This window comes from Oryctolagus cuniculus, chromosome 13 (assembly GCF_051225735.1).
Source record: "Oryctolagus cuniculus isolate XC-2025 breed Fujian yellow rabbit chromosome 13, ASM5122573v1, whole genome shotgun sequence".
In the NCBI taxonomy this organism is placed as follows: domain Eukaryota; kingdom Metazoa; phylum Chordata; class Mammalia; order Lagomorpha; family Leporidae; genus Oryctolagus; species Oryctolagus cuniculus.
The window spans coordinates 75,002,234-75,022,653 of record NC_142879.1 but is presented as its reverse complement, the minus strand read 5'-3'; the positions used below and the strand labels follow the sequence as shown (position 1 = coordinate 75,022,653).

Below are 20,420 nucleotides of genomic sequence, written 5' to 3'. Positions count from 1 at the left end.
AACTTTATATAGTTTTATAGATTTAAGCATATTCAAATATAATATTTATAAAGACTTATTAAATACTCACATACATCTATGTATATCATTAATATTAAAATGACTGCCAACAAAAACATTGGTTATACTGTTTTCAGTTTATGCTTTGTTGTATTTTAAGGAGTCCCATTTTAAAGATTTGTTTGCTTTAAAATGCCTCAGTAAAGTTATTGACTAATAAAGTGCATCGGTTTGTTTGATAAAGAATGATGCTATTTAAGGGAATACTGGGTCATTATGTTCTAATGACAAGTGTAATTAGGAATGTCTGTCTCCAAATTTCACAAGAATAGAGAAAAAGTTGTTCAGCTGAGTCGAATCATGCCCTCCACCCCATCTGAGTAATTTAAGCTCAGGCTGAATTGGGGCAGGGACAGGTGTAATTGACCAGTCTCTGCTACTTCCAGCCTTGCAATTACCTTAATAAGGTCGTCTATATAGGGGTCAGAAGCTAACGGACAGTTTGACCATAGTCTTCTAAGACGGTCGTCAGCAGGAGAACAAGGAGTCCATTCGGTCAGAAGGAAAAGCTTAATAGATGGTGGTGATTGGTCCAGTGGCAAGAGGATCTGTCAGAAGACAACAGAAATAGGCCGCAGCTCTGAAAGATGAGCTAGCAACAATGAGGTAACGGGGGAAGAATGACTTCAGTGGATTTATATAAATAGGGCTGGGGGAGCACCCAAAGACAGAACAGTTACCTATACGAAAGATATCGTGCTGGCTGCAAATTTGTTAAGAAGCACAAACAAGGGCAGGCATTTGATGCAGTAGCTGAGTTTGTTGCATCTCATATTGCAGTCACTATGCTCAATTCCTGGCTCTTTTCTCTGTTCTGGCTTCCTGATAATGTGCACACTGGGAGACAGCAGTGATGGCTCAAGTGCTTGGTCCATGTGTCCCATATAAGAGATCTGGCCTGAGTTCCAGTCTCCTGGCCGCAGCCTGGCCCATCCCTGGTTTTTCAGGCATTTGGGGAGGGAAGCAGCAGGTGGAAATAGTAGGTTTTTTTAAAAAAGAAGAAAGAGATACATATTCCCATAAACAGTTCTCCTTATCCAAAGAGTCCAGATTGTACTGTAAATCTCCACGGAAGAAAAATCTGTGCCAGTTAATTCACAAGGTGTCAAGGAAGAATGAGGTTTCATAATGGACTATTCTGGGGGAGAGTGTTTTAGAGTGAGTTTCAGAAGGGAGGTCCTCTAAACACAGACTATTCGACTTCTCTAGAAAATAATGTTGATGACTCCTGGGTTCCAGGGTGATTGGTTTTTACATTGCATACGTGATGACCAATGATGGGGAGCTTGTAGCCTGGACTCTCCTTTCTGCTTTCAACTGGCAGGCCCCTAGTCAATAGCTCTTTCTGTCTCCACCTATTTCGTTGCATGTCTGTCCACCTCTGTAGTCTTGGGCTTAGCTCACTTTGTAAAGTCACTTGGAGAATCTGACTGATGCTTCTCAATCAGCCTTGTAATCCTCCTTTCCCATTGAGTTCCAGCTTCAGATGAACTGTCTTCATGTTGTTCTTTTTTGGTAACTCTAACAAGGAACAGTTGGTACAGTAAAATCCAGTTCACTGGCAATTGTCAAGTGTACTACTTTAGATTTCAAGGAGTATTTCCTTTAAAGTATCTTTGTTCCGGGAAAAAAGAAATTTTGATATAGAAGAGGAGGCATCGGCTACTCTGTTTTGGCCTTGTTGAATATAGAAACCATTTCATCTCCTCTATGGCATTCACACTCCATCTCCCTACACAGTTTTATATAATGTCTTGTAGTAACCCTCCTTTAGTGTGGTTTAAGTTATGTGATCTGAAAACATAAATGAAAAATTCCAAAGACAATTTGTAAGTTTTAAATTGCATGTCACTCTGAATAGCACGATGGAATCTGACCATATGCTTATTCCTCCTGCTCAGAAAGTGAATCATCCCCTTGACTACCGTATTGATGGTGTATATGCGATCCCCCTGTTAGTCACTTAGCTGGCTTGGTTATCAGATCGACTGTCACGGTATGGCAGTGCGTGCGTCCAAGTGAACCTTACTTAGCAGCCTAAACTTATCTCAAAATGCCTATGCCATGTTCCTTACTTCATCTCACCACATACACATTGTACCACCTCACATCCTCGCAGGAAAAGCAGGGTGAGTACAGTACAAGATATTTTCTGACAAAAAGATACCGTGTTCACATAACTTTCATTGCAGTATATTGCTATAATGGTTTTATTAGTTTTTTTTTTAAATTTACTTGAGAGGCAGAGAGAGAAAAAGGGTGGCAGAGAGAAAGAGAGAGGAAGACGAGAGTGAGAGAGAGAGAGGAGATACTGGCTCTCTGATCTGCTATTTTACTCCCAAGATTCTTGGGAACTATGAACTCAGTCCAGGTCTCCTTTGTGGTAGTAGAGACCCGACTACTTGAGTCATCATCACTGCTTCCTCCCAGGTGAAGGTGCTGGTGCAGAAAGTCGGAATCAAGGGTGGGACCAGGTGTGGTACCTTAACTACACCAAATGTTCACACCTGTTAGTGTGTTAGTTGTTGTTCTTTATCTCTTACCATTCCTGGTTTGTAAGTTACATTTTATCAAGGTATGCATGTATAGGTAACTCATATAGGGCTCAATACTATCTGTAATTTCGAGTTTCCATTGTTTTTAGTCTTGGAAGTTATCCCTTAATTAAGGGGAGACTAGTATAGCCAACTAGCTTCTGAATGATTCTCGAGAGGATGAATGAGTGGCAAAGGTTCTCTAAATGCAGGATGCTTACTTGTCCTAATACAAGCAATCATTTATTCAGTGTTGCTAAAATCTTTTTTTGGGGGGAAATTCTCTATTGTCATTTCTGAATGGCATGAAATTTGTTCACAGCTTACAAGAAAGAAACTGCTGCTTTGCTTCTAGAGTGAGGCGTGGCCCCACCAAAAGTATAAGAATAATTAAAAGGCTTATTCCTTAGCCCAGTTACTGTCTTAGGAGCTAGAGACACAGAGGTAAATTGTTAATCTCTGTTCTCAGAAAGATGTATATACCCCTAGAAGAGATTGGTAACTAAAGAGATAAATCTAATACAGTGTTGGAAGCAGTATATATCTGTGTAGAACTACTTAATCCATCTGGATGAATATTCACAGGTTGTTGGGAGTAAGGGAGAGAAATAGTTGTTATGCCTGGTGTGAGATTGTCATAAATAAGATTTGCACAAATTAATCATGGAGGAATTTTTGGATGAAGAGGAAGCTTGAATAGAGGCAGTCATATAAATAGGAAAGCAGGAAGGTAGGAAGAGGTGGAAGATTATGTCAGAGACAGAAAACAGTTGTACCATGAAGGGATTTGTGAAAAAGATAAATGGATTAAAACTGGAACTGAACACTGATAGGATTTTATTTGGTGACCTAAAGATGGGTGTACTATGGCTGGATTTATGTTTTCTTATGTAACTCCAATGCTTGGTTGTCAAATTGGGGTGGGGAGAAGACAAATGCTTGGCTAACTTTGAATTTCTGGATAATAAGCAACGATATTTTAGTATGGGATGAACTTGCACTCAAACATTGTTGCTTACTTGAAATTAAAATTGAAATGAGCTTCCTTGAAGTATTTTATCTGAAAACTCTGTTTTGGTAGGTGTGAATGATGAAATTGATTTGAGAGACCTTAGGCAGGAGACAATGGAATTCAGTTAAGTGGGCCAAGAATGGCTTAAAGGAGGGCACAGGATGTGGGAATGACAGAGGAAGTTGAGACCAGCTGGATGAAGGAGTTCCTTTATACCAAAGGCCCCTGGCTAAGCAGAACTGAATTTGATTCTAGACTTTTTTAAACCTGAAAATGCATGCTTTTATGCTCAAAATGATCCACTCCTGCCTTACCTGGCTCATTCTTCCCTTTTCCTTGTTAAAACCGTGCAGTACAACCAGTGTAAATATTCAGTTCATTATTATGCACAATCACTGCAGTGGATATCAACCAATATCCAGGATTGGCTGTTCTTGAACATGATTATGACTTCTGCCTCAGTTAATGGCTACCTCTTGCTTAAGGTCAACCCAGGGCTACTTTTCCCAGCGGGTGCTGTAAGCACAGCAGATTCTGATAGGCATGCCTAGGAACAAAAATGCAGGAAATTGTAAGGTTGCCAGACTATTCATCTTCAAGAAGTTTTTTTCTTCATTGCTAACACATATTGACCTATGATGCTCTTGACCAATGTGATCCTCATGAAACCCCTTGTGAGTGCCTGTCCACATGGTGTTTGGGATGTAATGATGGAAATGAGAAGTGTTTAGGACCCCTAACAGTGATTCTCAAAAATAATTATCAGAAAAAATCTCAAAAGTTTAGAGGCATAGACACATCTTTCTCCCTAGCTATGAGAGGTTGAACAAGTTGCTTCAACACAGGATTGTAAAGTGGGAAAGATTTTCTCTTCATAGACTTTTTATAAAGAAAACATGTCCTTTACAAACCAAAAATGTTTCATCAATGTTATTGTATTGGGATGATATTTTTTTTACCTCACTGGTAACATCCTACACATGCACCAAATAATGTGATCAGAATTTGAAATGCTTATTTCTGTTAATGTTTGATTATTGTTAACTAGTATAATTAACAAAGTATTAATGATTAAGTGACCAGTAAAAAGATATTATATAGCACCTACTAGTATAATTCTTATTCTCATTTCTTTTTTTAAGATTTATTTATTTGAAAGGCAGAGTTAGAGATATCTCTGCAGAGGCAGAGACAGACAGAAAGGTCTTTCATCTGCTGGTTCACTCCCAAAAAAGGCTGCAACAGGTGGAGCTGAGCTGATCTCAAGTCAGGAGGCAGGAGCTTCTTTCGGGTCTCCCACGTGTGTGCAAGCGTCCAAGGACTTGAGCCTGTTTTCCCAGGTCAAAGCAGAGAGCTGGATTGGAAGTGGAGCAACTGAGTCTTGAACCAGCACTCAAATGGGATGCCAGCACTGCAGGCAGTGGCTTTAAATGCTATGCCACAGCACTGGCCCCATCATTTTTTTCAAAAAAATATTTGGGGGGCTGGCATTGTGATGCAAATGTTTAAGCCACTGCCTGTGACACAGCATCAAATATGGGCACTGGTTCAAGTCTTGGCTTCTCTACTCTTGACTGCTCCTTGCTAATGTGCCTTGTAAAGCAGTGTAAGACTGCCCAAGTATTTGGACCTCTGCCACCAGTGTGGGAAACCCCTAAGAAACTCGTGGCTCTCAGCTTCAGCTTGGCCCAGTCCGGGCTGCTGCAGCTATTTGGGGAGTGAGCCAGTGGATAGAAGATCTCTTTCTCTCTGTCTCTCCCTCATTCTCCATAACTCTGTCCTTCAAATAAATAAATATTTAAAAGTTATTTATTTAGGAGGCAGAGAAAGACAGACAGAGCTCCCATCTGCCTATTAACTCCTCACGCCCAAATGGCCAAGGTTGGGCCAGGTTGAAGTCAGGAACCAGAAACTCAATTTTGACCTCCAAAGCGGGTGGTAGTACCCAGTTCATTGACCTATCATCTACTGCCTACCAGAGTTCATATCAGCAGGAAGTTGGAGTCATGAGACAGAGCCAAGTATCAAACCTAGGTTATCTCATTTGGGAAGAAGGGCTCTTTTATGTTTTTAAAGAAGTTTATTAATACATGTTAAAGTGGTAGTAATACAAAGAGAACAGATTCTGTGTAGTTCATAGATACAATTTTTTTTGACAGGCAGAGTTAGAGTTGGAGAGAGACAGAGAGAAAGGTCTTCCTTCCGTTGGTTCACCCCCCAAATGGCTGCTATGGCCGGCGTGCTGCGCTGATCCGAAGCCAGGAGCCAGGTGCTTCTTCTGGTCCCCCATGCGGGTTCAGGGCCCAAGCACTGGGGCCATCCTCCACTGCACTTCCAGGCCACAGCAGAGAGCTGGCCTGGAAGAGGGGCAACTGGGACAGAACCAGTGCCCCAACCGGGACTAGAACCCAGAGTACCGGCGCCACAGGTGGAGGATTAGCCTAGTGAGCTGCGGCGCCAGCAATAGATATAATTCTAAGAATATAATGAAATTACCTTTCCACGTTCTCTTTCCTTCTCCCTCCCTCATTCTCTCCCTCCCTCACTCCCTCCCTCCCTTATTCCCTTCCTTCTTCCTTCACTTTCTCCCTTTCTTTCTGGAGTCTTAAATGACATCTTAACCACTAGACCAAATATCTTTTTGGAGTCTCAGTATTTTTTCCTAACACACTTTCAAAAATACTTTTTATAGAGTTATAGTTACTTTAAGGTTTATCTCCTTGAATGTACCTTATTATCTAAAGAGATTTAGTTATTGAGTTCAAACAAATGTCATTAATTGTACTCTTTGATAAGCAAGGGCTCACACTATGAAATATTAGGAGAGAGGAATATAAGGATTCCAAGTGTTAAAGCTTTGATCTCAATCTCTCTGTAATAAGAAATATTAATGAGATCAATGTAATGGGTTAAAAATAAACAGATTAAAGATAAATTTATAGCAAACTATCAAATTGTTCAAGCTATCTATATTATTTTTATTTATTTTTGACAGGTAGAGATATAGACAGTGAAGAGAGAGAGAGAGAGAAGGGTCTTCCTTCTGTTGGTTCACTCCCCAAATGGCCACCACAGCTGGCACTGTGCTGATCCAAAGCCAGGAGCCAGGTGCTTCTTCCTGGTCTCCCATGCAGGTGCAGGGCCCAAGCACTTGGGCCATTCTCCACTGCCCTCCTGGGCCACAGCAGAGAACTGGACTGGAAGAGAAGCAACCGGGACTAGAACTCGGAGCCCATATGGGATGCTGGTGCCGCAGCGGAGGATTAGCCAAGTGAACCATGGCGCCAGCCCCAAGCTATGTATATTATGTATGTTGATTAACTGAAGGGGTCAACTCCATTAGACTACTGATATAACCAGGTCAGGTATGAGGCAGTCATAGAAACTAAAGCTACTTGGAGGAAAGTAAAGAAACCCAAATTCTAATATTAAATATCTTCACCTTTCCATACTCATGTTTGAAAATCTGAAGAACTCAAAGTTCCTACATAAATACATGGTTAGTCATTGTTTTTATTAAGTAACCCCAAATTCTTTGAGTTACCAGAATTTGTTCAAATACTGTTTGTTAAAAGAAAACTTTTTTTCTGGGAAGTGTACATTTGTTTTAAAACACGATTTTATAGCAAATTAAGAGGAGGACTAATCTTTTTATCCACTTGTTTGAAAGTGCATGAAAAACCAAAGAAATAAAAAGGCAGAAATGACAGCAACGTTCTGTTGTGTTTGAAATACGCTTCAGATCTTAGGGCTGAAGACTGGCAGGTCTGTTATTTTAAAATTGGTTACAAATACAAGTAATTTAATAAGACAGCTTGTTTCTAGTCTTCCTACACTATTTAGCCCCTGTCCTTTCCCTTCCCTGTACCAATTCAAAGGCCAAACCACAGTCACATTTGGAGACCAAGTGCTGGTAATATAGATGTTGCTGGGCAAGGTTAGGCGTGAAGTGTGATGCTCACGATCTCATCTTTAGCCTTTGTTTCTTCATTTTTTGAGAAAGCGCATTGATTGAGGTCTTTAAAGCATTTTAGGCTAGCACACTTCCAGTGTCTCAGCCCAAGTGGAGAAAATTATCTGGAGGAAAGAAGTTCATTACCTCAACATTAGAGTTCCCATCTGGGTTTGCCAGGGCATTTTTCTTAATGAGAATTAATTACCTTTACTAATGTTGAAGGTAGAATAGCAGTTTTATTATGCTTATTGGAGGATTGGACCATGCAACTGGGGAGGCTGCATGGAGAGGTAGCTGTAGAGGCATCAGCAATAGTGTTCCAGAGTCCAGAGAGCTTAAAGGCTTGAAGACCAGTTAAAGACAAAGTCAGACTGAAATGAGTCCTATAAGTAGAGTCTATGCCCCAAACCTAAGTGTGAAGACCTACCCTTTCTGTAAAAGATGAGGGGCCCCACAATAAATCCATGCTGGTAAAATCTTATCCCTTCTCTCCACATGTTTCCAAAGAGCAGCGATTTGGGATCAGTAGACTTGATCTGACTCCTGAGGTTTCAATCAATTCTTCAGTAGCTGTACCTATGAATGGGATACCTTTGTGGATGTTAGAAAGATTGATTTTCTACTTAGATTTTGAGTGAGTCATGATGACTTCGTTGGCTTACCTACACTTCTAATTTGGTGCAGAGCTAATAAATGCAAACAGAGTAAAGGAAAATTGGTATGTTAGGAGACAAGCCTCAGATTAAAAATTGGCTTTCGGGTCTTTGGAGAATGATCTAATCCATCATGGAGATGTGAAAGTTGATTCTATGTTCCTTGCCTTGCACACCAGGATGTTAAAGGTAGGGAATACATTTGAGCAGACTGCTGTGTGAGTTACTATAAATTGCCAAAATTCCGCCATTGATTTTTATTTACTTTCTGAAAGTGGAGAAAAAGATAGTACTGCTGAATTTTGAAAAAAAAAAATTAAGGGAGATATAAGATGTTATTTGAGAAGAGAATTTATAAATCAGAAATAAGTGAAATCTTTAAAATGTTTAATAACAGCATTCAATTTCCTTTCTGGAAAATCAAAATACAGTTATTAAAACATTCATGTTGAGGAAACACATTGGATGAAGAACTGGTGATAGAGAAATTCTTTATCACAAGGCAGTGATCATTATGAATCCAAAGGAAAGATATATATAGGAATGTTCTATTTGTTTGGAACAGTTTTTACGAATCTTCATCAATTCTGGGCCTAATTTTCAATTGCTTTATGAAGCACAGAGTTATCAGAGTTTTCCATACAGCTTTTCTCCCACTGTGACCTGCAGACAAATATCCTGCCATTGATTTGATAATTTTTTGACTAAGAGTTCAGTGGGGCATGTTTCCTGGTAGCAATTTCAATACAACTATTTCTGGCTGGCTCATAGCTTTCTTTTTAAAACCTAATTCAGCCTCTGGTCCAGCATAGCATTTAGGCAATTTGTTCACTTTTTTTTTTGCTTTCAAACTTTTATTTAATGAATATAAATTTCCAAAGTACAGAATATGGATTACAATGGCTTCCCCCCAATAACGTCCCTCCCACCCACAACCCTCCCCTTATCCACTCCCTCTCCCCTTCCATTCACATCAAGATTCATTTTCGATTCTCTTTATATACAGAAGATCAGTTTAGCATACATTAAGTAAAGATTTCAACAGTTTGCTCCCACACAGAAACATAAAGTGAAAAATACTGTTTGAGTACTAGTTATAGCATTAAATCTCAATGTACAGCACACTAAGGCCAAAGATCCTACATGAGGAGTAAGTGCACAGTGACTCCTGTTGACTTAACAAATTGACACTCTTGTTTATGGCCTCAGTAATCACCCTAGGCTCTTGTCATGAGCTGCCAAGGCTATGGAAGCCCCCTGAGTTCACTGACTCTGATCATATTTAGACAAGGCCATGGTCAAAGTGGAAGTTCTTTCCTCCCTTCAGAGAAAGGTACCTCCTTCTTTGATGACCCATTCTTTCCACTGGGATCTCACTCGCAGAGATCTTTCACTTAGGTTTTTTTTCCCCAGAGTGTCTTGGCTTTCCATGCCTGAAATACTCTCATGGGCTTTTCAGCCGGATCCGCATGCCTTAAGGGCTGATTCTGAAGCCAGAGTGCTGTTTAGGGCATCTGCCATTCTATGGGTCTGCTGTGTATCTCACTTCCCATGTTGGATCGTTCTCTCCCTTTTTTATTCTATCAGCTAGTATTTGCAGACACTATTCTTGTTTATGTGATCCCTTTGGTTCTTAGTCCTATCATTATGATCAATTGTGAACAGAAATTGATCACTGGGACTAGTGAGATGGCATTGGTATATGCCACCTCGATGGGATTGAATTGTAATCCCCTGATATGTTTCTAACTCTACCGTTTGAGGTAAGTCAGCTTGAGCATGTCCCGAATTGCACATCTCTTCCCTCTCTTATTCCCACTCTTACATTTAACAGCGATCACTTTTCAGTTAAGTGTTGCTCCCCCTCTTTGTGGAGGAACGACACAGGACCCTGCGCTGTTCTTTTGTCTGCTCGGCCCTTCCTGGGTTTGCTGTTGGTTCTTCCCGGGTTGGCTGCCGTCCCTCCACCTCCGTGGAGGGGCGGGCCCCCCACCACTTTCCCCACTTCCGCAGGGGAGCGGCACACCGCCGGCCGGCTCTCTCGGGGGCTGCTCAGATGTTCCTCAGGTGTTCCTGGTGCATGTTGTCTCTCTCCTCCTTTATAGTCCTCTTCCACCAATCCCAACTCTGCTACCCACACGCCGAGCACACTGCTCTCCTCCAATCAGGAGCAGCTCCTGCAGCTTGTCAAGTTGGTGAGAGGCAGCTGTGTAGAAGCTGTTTACTCCTCTCCCAGCGCCATATTGTGGGAGAGCAGATGCATAGACTAAGTCTTAATTCCAGTAACTTAGTCTAGTCCGAGTTGCTCCCCACAGTTAAGTTTCAGCACTTAAGAAGAATTGTGTATTGATTACAGTATTCAACCAAAAGTATTAAGTAGAACAAACAAAAAAAATACTAAGAGGGATAACATATCAAGTTGCTCATCAACAGTCAGGGTGAGGGCTGATCAAGTCACCGTTTCTCCTAGTGTTCATTTCACTTTAACAGGTTTCCTTTTTGGTGCTCAGTTAGTTGTCACCTATCAAGGAGAACAAGTGGTATTTGTCCCTTTGGGATTGGCTTATTATACTCAGCATAATGTTTTCCAAATTCCTAACAGGGGTCACTTTTCAGCTGAAATTTAAACACCTAAGAATAATTGTGTGTTAATTACAGAGTTCAACCAATGGTACTAGAACAAAAAAAAAATACTAAAATGGATAAAGTATTACATTGTACATCAACCGTCAGGACAAGAGCTGATCAAGTCACTGTTTCTCATAGTTTGTTCACTTTTTTATGAATATTCTCCATGTAAGGATCAAATGGTATATTGAATGAAGATGATTTTTGGTCTCTTTGGCACATTGACTCAGCATGTGATGTGGTTAGGCATCTGTTGACTCAAGTGGAAAGAGACTCTCTTGGATTTAAAAGTTGTGGCTGTGATAGCCACTGTTTGAGTGACCATGGACCAGCCATGAAGTCTACAGATCACTTCATGCATTTATAAAATGGGGTCAGATTAATGCCTCACCCAGAATAGGCACCTACTGAATGAATATTGAATGCAGTTTCCTTTTATTTCTAAATTTCTCTAATCCTATGACTACTATTATTTCAAAGTTACAGCAAGGGCTAAAATACAATTTCAGCTCCACTAACTCAACTCTGGTCAGCATTTCTTCCCATTGCACTCAGGGGAATAGAAAGAAATACTAAAAGAAAAATCAGGTATATCAGAAGAAGACACTTCATTTTCTCTTACATTATAATTAATAAAATAATCTCCGATATATTCATCTACTTTATTGATTACGTACATACGGATGACCATTACAGAAAGCACTGTGATGTCTTTCGTTGATTTTCATACTAGGTATATTAGAAATTCTGAGTTTGATTACCTAATGCAACTTATATGTGTGCACCTTTTAAAATTTTGCATAAAATTTGGCATGGGTAGGGATTTGGTTAATTAGTGGTTATCTCGAAAGGGCTCAAGACACTCCTGGTTTGTCATGCATTTGGTTTTTGAGTTAAAACAGGAAATACTGAACTAGATTAAAATAGAAACAGCAACAAAGTGGTATTTTCCAAACATGAATAAAATATTGCTTTAAAGTGTTGGGGATTTCCATGACCAAAACCTTTTTTTCATTTCCCTAACTCCATCTAAATTGTTTTCCCAATCTGACATTGTGATGTTTCACTGACAGCGACTGGTGAAAGATGAGCTGAAGACAAAGAGATGCCTCAGGAAGGAACAAGCTGATGCTCACACCCAGAGGAGGGGCTTGGTGCACCTGAAGATTGCCCAAGTGCCATGGGGCTTGACGTTCACTACTTCTGTTTCTATTTTAAAAGACTATTTCAACTGTGCCACCTATCCGTGGTTTCATGCCCATGCTCAGTACAGGATTTGAATGATAAACTTCCCACTAGATTAGATCTTAAGGCTGGGCTCAACATCTGGAGCCAGGTTTGGGGACCCAGTTTTTACATCACTGATGAAGAACTGCTCTGCCAATGCGAAGTAAGTCAAATGGCGTTCTTTCATAATGTGAATAATTGACCTGGGCATTCTTTGTTTCATTACTTTCTGTAGTATTTTCCATTTCACATTGAAAGTAAAGAAGTACTTCTAGAGAAAAATATTATCTAGGAAACTTCTTCTAAACTCTTAGTTTGTATCTAAGTGGTTTCATATCTTTGAAGATACATAGATGTTTAGTAACATTGAACACTAGAGAGCCATTTATTCTTTACTTCTTAATATTTGGAACATTCTCTGTGATCTGCTGTATCTACCACATAATACAATCTAATAAAGATTTAGTTCAGTAAACGTTAAACTCATTGGTGGAGGAAAGATTTCATGCACTTTCTGACTAACTCAAGTACCTGTAGTCATCAAAGTTATAATGCACTAGTTTATCAGTAATACATATCTTTATCCTAAGGGCTGAATAATTGGGTTGAATGGCCTATTTATGGTATTTTGCAATGACAACTGCAGGAAGTGATGTCTTTAAAGAGAAATTGGCAGGAGATTGGTTTTACGTTTTTCATTTGCCAGTTCTTTTCCCTGTTAAGTCAGAAAGACTCACGGAGGCTCTTTCGTTCATAAGCAGAACATAAAAGCTGTGAGATGTACATGGCCAGAGGGTTAATTGGATTCCATCTGGCATCTCAATGAGTTAATCGAATGAAATAGTGTGTATGAAAACCCTTTGGTAAGTACACAGTTCTAAATAAACGTGCAGTGCTACTCTTTTAGCTTTTCCAAAGGATGCAACATGTTCCTAATGTCAACTCCTGAGTTGATCCTTTTTCTGATAAAGCTGTTGAGAAAGTCTTGGTCTCTTCCTTTCACTTGTCCTTCATTCTACACTGAGTAGTTTTTTTTTTTTTTCCAGCAAAGTCAATGTAATCATTGACCCAAGTCTAGACAAGGAAAGACACTTAGCAGAACCAAAGAGGTAATTACTGTGGATAGCTTATTATTAAATTAATGTTGAAATAACACATACCCTTTTAGATGGCATAATTTTAAGAGAATTTACTTTCCTTGTCCCCGTGAGTGATAAATGCCTTAGGTTAGACTATTCCTGGCAATCAAATCATATTTTCTCCAAATATAATGAGGTGTGTGATTCTAGATCATGCAGCATGTTACCATTGGCTAAAACCAAGAAGTTCAGATTTGCCTCAAGAGTCTGCCTGGTTATGTTTCCACAACATTGGAATGAAGATCAGTAAAACACACTCATTTTATTCAAGAGGAAAATATGTGATTGTAAGGCACAGTGCTGTTACCGCATTTATGACTTCATTCACATTAATGAAGCACATTTCCCACAATATTATTTATGTTCTAAAATAGAGTTGAAATAAATGTGATTAATACCTGTAAATATTAATATCAGAAAGACAAATTCCTTCCACTAAAAAGTAGATATATTTGATCATTTTATTTGCCTCACTCTTGAACTCCAAGCGATATTTAAATAGAACACAGAGGGTCAAGACCCTATGAATAAGAAAATTTCATGTCCTCAAATAACTTGCAGTTTGGTCTAGAGAAGGTGAGAAGTAGGACATACACAGCAGGATATGGGAAGGCTATAATGAATTTCCTGTTGGGGTGCCAGTTTGCATACCACACTTGAACACTGAAGGAATGAGGTTGGGTCATGGTGAATGCATGTATCGGTCTCATTCAAAAAGCAATCAAGATAGATTCTTATCAATTTTCTAGGTCAAAGAGGAAAAGAGAATCCCAATAAGAAGGATAGGAAAGCCTGCTTTAGCTAGACTTGAAAGTGCACTAAGAAGTGGGAGAGAATTTAGCCTAAAAAGAGGAACTCTGGGCCCAGGGCTGGACCACTGTTTTACAGGAAGCAGGCATGTGATACCTCGGTCATGCTCATGGTTTATTGCTCTCCTCTGGTCTTATGTCCTGTTCTTTTTGCCCAGAGTTCTTTTTTCTTTTCTCTTACTAATTCCTACTGGTTCTTAAGGTTCACTAAAATGTCACTTCTTCCAGGAAGCTTGGGTTAGGAGACCTTTTTATGTATCCTTTAAGCACCTGCTGTTTTTCCTACCAGAGTTTTTATCACATGGCTCATACTTGTCCACTGACTTGCATCATTCACCAGACTGGAAACTTCATGACATCAGGGTCCATCTCTCTTTTCTTACTGTTCTGAGTCATCGTAGCCTTCTTCACTCCAGTTCTACTGAACTATTCAGTTCCGTGAATTCCTCATGTTCTCTCGCTTCTTGTTCTTTGCCTATTCACTTCCCTTGAGTGGTACAACTTTTCTTACACGTCTCCCCTTTTCAGTTTCTATCCAGAAAACTTCTTCTTTCAGTCTGTAGAAGTCATTGTTAACACTTCTGGTTACTCAAGACTGGATTAGTTGCTCCTCTACAGTATCTATTCATCTGTGCTTACCTGTATTATAACACATGCAGATACAGGAGTAGATTAGACTAGCCCTTCTTATTCCTAATTATAAATACTTCTGTTAGAACTTGCTGGGGCCAGCGCTGTGGCTTAGTGGGTAAAGCTGCTGCCTGCAGTGCCAGCATCCCATATGGGTGCCAGTTCGAGTCCTGGCTGCTCCACTTCCGATCCAGCTCTCTGCTATGGCCTGGGGAAGCAGAAGAAGATGGCCCAAGTCCTTGGGCCCCTGTACCCACATGGGAAACCTGGAAGAAGCTCCTGGCTTCAGATTGATGCAGCTCCAGCCATTGTAGCCTTCTGGGGGAGTGAACCAGCAGATGGAAGACCTCTCTCTCTGCCTCTCCTCTTTCTCCCTCTCCTCTGTGTAACTGAGTTTCAAATAAATAAATCTCTCTCTAAAAAAAAACTTACTATTAAGATGTTAATCTTTTATTTTTTTAAAATATTACCTGTTTTTAAAGGTAAATATTTGTTCAATTATTTTTCCCAAAATAACCCTAAAAAACAAAGAAATACACAGTAGAGTTTACAGCACAGAAAGTTAAATCAGTACTTGCAATGCCTGCAACCGTTATGGGAATGCCTGAAGTCCAGTCTCACCTTGTTTCCAATCCAATTCCTGCTAATGCACTCTGGGAAGGAACAGGTGATGGCATAAGTACTTGGGTCACTGCCAAGTGCTTGGGAGATCCGTATGCAGTTCCTGGCTCCTGGTTTTGATCTGGCTCAGCCCCAAATATGGTACTATTCTAATCATTTTGGGAGTGAACTAGCAGATGAATGATTTCTCTCTTTCTCTCCCCCGCTCCCCGTTACCTTTAAAATAAAAAAAATTAAACCCCAAGTAGTGGTTTTCAATGTAAAAAACAATTACCACAAATCCAACCATCCTTATAATTAAGCAGTACTGATGTTGAATGAACATTTTTCAGATATCTCTCTGCAGTTTGGGGAATGACTACAGCAGAACAGAATATAAATATTATAAACCTGGACAAACGATAAGAAGATCAAAAGATGCCTAGAAGTAAATTATACCAACAGAATCATAATATACAGTTTTTCAAGCAGTTAAGTCATTATACTCCATTTGAATTTGATAGAGAAATTCTCGAATATCAGATTTGTTTCATGAGGGATGTTTCTTGTATTGTCAGTTAAGATTAAAAAATATAACAAAAAAATGAAATTTAAAGTGATCTGTTTCAGTTTTCAAGCATTTCATTTAATCATCTAATAAAAAACTCCATAATTTGCTTATACCTTATACATGCATGAATGCATGCAGTATGTATATCTTGCGCCACAAAAACAATTTCCCCAAGTGTCTAGCCTGAATATTTTTATTTTCGAAACTTAAACTCTCTAGTCCATTCTTGTCTTGTGTTTTGTGTGCTTCTTGCTTTGATGGTTTTTGATTAGCCATGTTTAATCAAGTTGTTCTTGTTTCCACATAAAAGGGGCTGAGGTACTCATGGGCACACTCATATCTGAATACGGCTGCTCAAAATACTCTTGGTATTTTAAAGACAAATAATCTTGATATTTAAAAGACAAATGGGACTGGTATTCTTCCTTGCCCTCACATTTCTGCTCCCTCAGAGCCGGTCAGATGCCTCTCTATTGTCTTGTGGTGCTGGGAGTTGTATAAATGAACAGGAGCCTTCCTGCAGAGTTGCCATTGTGTTTGTGTGTGTTTAGGGGTCAAGGTGAGGAGGTGAATATACTTAAAACAGATTTATGAACTAGGACTAATGCGAACAGGGCATAGTTTCTGCCTTTAGTTATTTCCTGTGAATTCACAGAAATGATACAGTTTTTAGGATTTCTTTTTTTGCAGGGGGAGGGGAGAGGGGACGGAGGAAGTGAGTTTGGTTAAATTTTTTTTTTCTTAAACAAAATGAAGCTGGGGTTTGTCAAGGGAACATTATCCTTTGACCTTCATCTATCTGGAGAATTTTAATTTTTCTTTGACCTATGGGAATGAAAATAGCAATGCACATTGAAATCAGTTTTTTTTAAGATTTACTTATTTGAGAGGTAGAGTTATAGACAATGAGAGGGAGAGAAAGATAACGGTCTTCCATCCACTGGTTTATTCCCTACATTGCCACAATGGCTGGAGATAAGCTGATCCGAAGCTAAGAGCCAGGCTCATCTTCTGGGTCTACCACATGGGTGCAGGGGCCCAAGCGCTTGGGCCATCTTCTACTGCTGTCCCAGGCCATGGCAGAGAACTGGATCAGAAGAGGAGCAACTGAGACTAGAACTGGTGCCCATATGAGATGCCAGTGCTGCAGGTGGAGGATTAACCTACTGCACCATTGCACCAGCCCCTGAAATTTGTTCTAAACAAGGGACTTATAGCCATGTTATATAGTGACAAGAAGAGAAACTATTTTTCTGGAGATCTATCCCATGACCACATTGATTATACATTATATTATACTGTACATATATATACTTTATATGTATTATATATATGATTATATTATATATGATATATAATTATATATAGTATATATAATATGTGTATTATGTATATACAATATATGTATATAATGTATAGTGTATATAGTATATATCATATAATATATATTATACTATATTATAATGTAGTAATGCCTCCATCTCTATGTGTTATGCTTTGTGAATCCCACAAATATCAAGAAGAAAAATTGTGTTTGTATTAAACATACACAGAATTTTCCTCTGTGATTATTCGCTGAAAAATAAGGTGTACCAACTATTTGCATAGGTATTAAAACTGATTGAGGGATGATTTAACATACAAAAATGTGTGTAGGTTATATACAAATAGTATATCATTTTATATAAGGCACTTGAGCATCTGTGGCTTTTGGTATCTAAGAGTCCCAGAACAATCCTTCACAGATACCTGGGCGTGGCCATGTACATAATATTCATATTCAGAATTTTCCCATTTCCTCTGCTGTAAAAGGTATTTGTAAATAAAAATACCAACCAAGCAACCAAAAAAATGATAATTGTACATATAAAACATTCCATTTTATCTAATAAATCATGTGTTGCTTAATGATGAAGGACTATCCAGAGAAATGCACTGTTTCAGAATTTTGCAACTGTGCTAACATCATAAAGTGTACCTACCCAAATGAAGACAGCTATTATGTCACCGGGCCATATAATCTTATGGGCCTACCATCATATATGCAGTCTATCATTGATCAAAATCTTGTTATGCAGCATACAGCTGTATGTTGTTTTTTTGTCCCCCCCCCCCACATCTACCTCTATGGTGCAACCAAAAGATATGATGTGAACATAGACTTAGCAATAAGACTTCAGGTAGGTATGCCAAGCTATGAGACTAATGAAAATAAGCTTTTCCATTTGTGAACAATGTTGTTTAAGTAACTTTACACAGGAATTGTCCATATAACTATTATATTTACTTAAGATTATAACTTGGAAAATGATTTGAAGATATTAACTACATTTAAGATCATTTATACAATTGTGTTGTTGGCTCAGAATCTTATTAATAAAAATCCAACTTATCTCTAAGATTGGACAAAAATTGCTCCACACATTACCTGACCATCAAGCCCTCTTGGGAAGCAAATGAAGCTATGAAAGACTTTGATGGTTCAGAGAGCCTTAGCATTGAAAACTCTTCCAAAAAGCTTTTATCACATATCAATATTTTCACTTTTTAATCACTCAGCAGAAATCTCTTTTCCATGCTTGATTTGCAAAGTTTATTTAAAATGATAGCATTGACCTTCATTCTAACTCCTTTGCTTTAATTGTTTTCATGATTTTTCTGCTATGAGAAAAAGTGATATTCTTGAATTATGTGTAAGCAATAGAAATCATGATTTTGTTTTCTATTCAGGTACAAATATTTCTATTTTTCTACCTATTCATCCTTTTATCATCCTCTATGAGTATTTATTAATTTTAATAACTTATTTCTTCTGTCTTCAACAGCTACCAATACTAGTTATTTGTGGTCTTCACGTAAATGTTTCAAATATTCTCCTTCACATTTTCATTTCTTTCAAAGGGAACCTATTCATTTTCTAAATACTGGACTTTTTAAATGTTCTCTGAGTAAGTTTTTTTTAAAAGATATATTTTATTTATTTGAAACAGTTAGAGAGAGGTAGAGACATACACACACTCATACACACAGAGAGAAAGAGAGAGCAGTCTTCCATTTGCTGGTCCACTTCCCAGATGGCCACAGTGGTTAGAGCTGTGTCAATCTGAAGCCAGGAGCCAGGAGATTCTTTCTGGTCTCCCACGTGGCTGCAGGGGCCCAAGGACATGGACCATCTTCTACTGCTTTCCCAGGGCATAAGAGAGCTGGATTGGAAGTGGAGCAGCCGGGACTTGAACCGGTGCTCTTAGGAGATGCCAGCACTGCAGGCAGAGGCTTTACCTGTCATGCCACAGTACTGGTTCCCTGAGTAGGTTTCTATAAGATTCATGCACTAGAACCACATTGTACCTTAGGAATTCTTACCAGAGAGAAAGCATCAATTAAGTTTTCTCATTGAAAGTTATAAAAACATTTTAATCCAAAAATTCAATTTTAATAAAATCATCAAAGAACAAAGAAGATACCTAAAAGACATTCTTAAAAACTGTAAATAATTACAATGTCCAGTAAAACGTATTAATCTAATAATGGTATGTGGTGGAATATATTATGTCCATTAGAATCATATTGCAAAATTGTCAAATACATGATAAGATTTTTATGACAATGTGTTAACCAAACAAATCAGTTGGGTCACCTTTAGGCAAAAGATACGGTTGTATCCAGCAGAAGTGACTTTGTTTCTTCCTGCTCTGATTGGGAAACACTGTCCGGTAAAATAAAACAGTCTGTTGCAGCTTTCTTTCTGATTGCTGGGCATTTATTTCACTCATTGTTTGAGGCATTGCTATGAGAGAGAGCTTAGATTATTCTTCAAATACCTGCTCTTCCACACTTTCAGCCTACCAAAAGAAAAAGCTACCAGATTCACGCCTGTGTCCTAGTCATATGTCTATGATTTTTTGTGTTTTTTGTTTGTTTGTATGTTTGTTTTTTTCCCTGCATGGTCAAATGTGGCCAAACACAGAATGTCTTCTGGGGGAGGCGGAAGGGGGCAAGTGGCGCTGTGGCACGACGGGTAAAGCCACCAGCTGCAGTTCCGGCATCCCATATGCGCCGGTTCTAATCACAGCTGCTCCACTTCCTATCCAGCTCTCTGCTATGGCCTGGGAAAGCAGTAGAAGATGGCCCAAGTTCTTGGGCCCCTGCACCCGCATGGGAGACCTGGAAGAAGCTCCTGGCTACTGGCTTTGGATGGGCACAGCTCTGGCCATTGGGGAGTGAACCAGCAGATAGAAGACCTCTCTCTCTCTCTCTCTCTCTCTCTCTCTGCCTCTGCTTTTCTCTCTGTGTAACTCTGACTTTCAAATAAATAAAACTTAAAAAAAAAAAAAAGAATGTCTTCTCCAATATCTAGCAAGAGAGCACTATGAACTATCACCAGCTTCAGCAATGGGGACTTTTTGTGCTATAGTTATATACATACAAAAATGTGAGATTGGGCAGACAGATAAGTCTTTTGTGTGCATAATTAATAACTTGCACTTGAGTTTCTGTGTCTCATTAGTAGTGGTTGTCTCACCTTTAACTAGAGAAGACAAGCTTTATTTTTGTAGTGCTTTGCCCTATTATGTTCAACAATAATAATTCACAGTGACAGAT

General features: G+C 39.1%; 1 long non-coding RNA gene across 3 annotated transcripts; it reads left to right on the top strand.

Annotated features, from left to right (window-relative positions):
* The first annotated feature begins 390 nt into the window (after window positions 1-390).
* On the top strand, window positions 391-20,080 carry LOC149122676 (uncharacterized). 3 transcript variants are annotated; one of them, XR_016219758.1, is made up of 4 exons: window positions 391-666; window positions 11,916-12,232; window positions 13,116-13,178; window positions 15,601-15,723. It is a non-coding gene; the product is annotated as an uncharacterized LOC149122676 (long non-coding RNA). The 3 variants fall into 3 exon arrangements; XR_016219760.1 differs by lacking the exons at window positions 13,116-13,178; window positions 15,601-15,723 and adding an exon at window positions 19,911-20,080 and having other exon boundaries at window positions 392-666; XR_016219759.1 differs by lacking the exon at window positions 13,116-13,178 and having other exon boundaries at window positions 392-666; window positions 15,601-15,743.
* The last annotated feature ends 340 nt before the right edge of the window (window positions 20,081-20,420 follow it).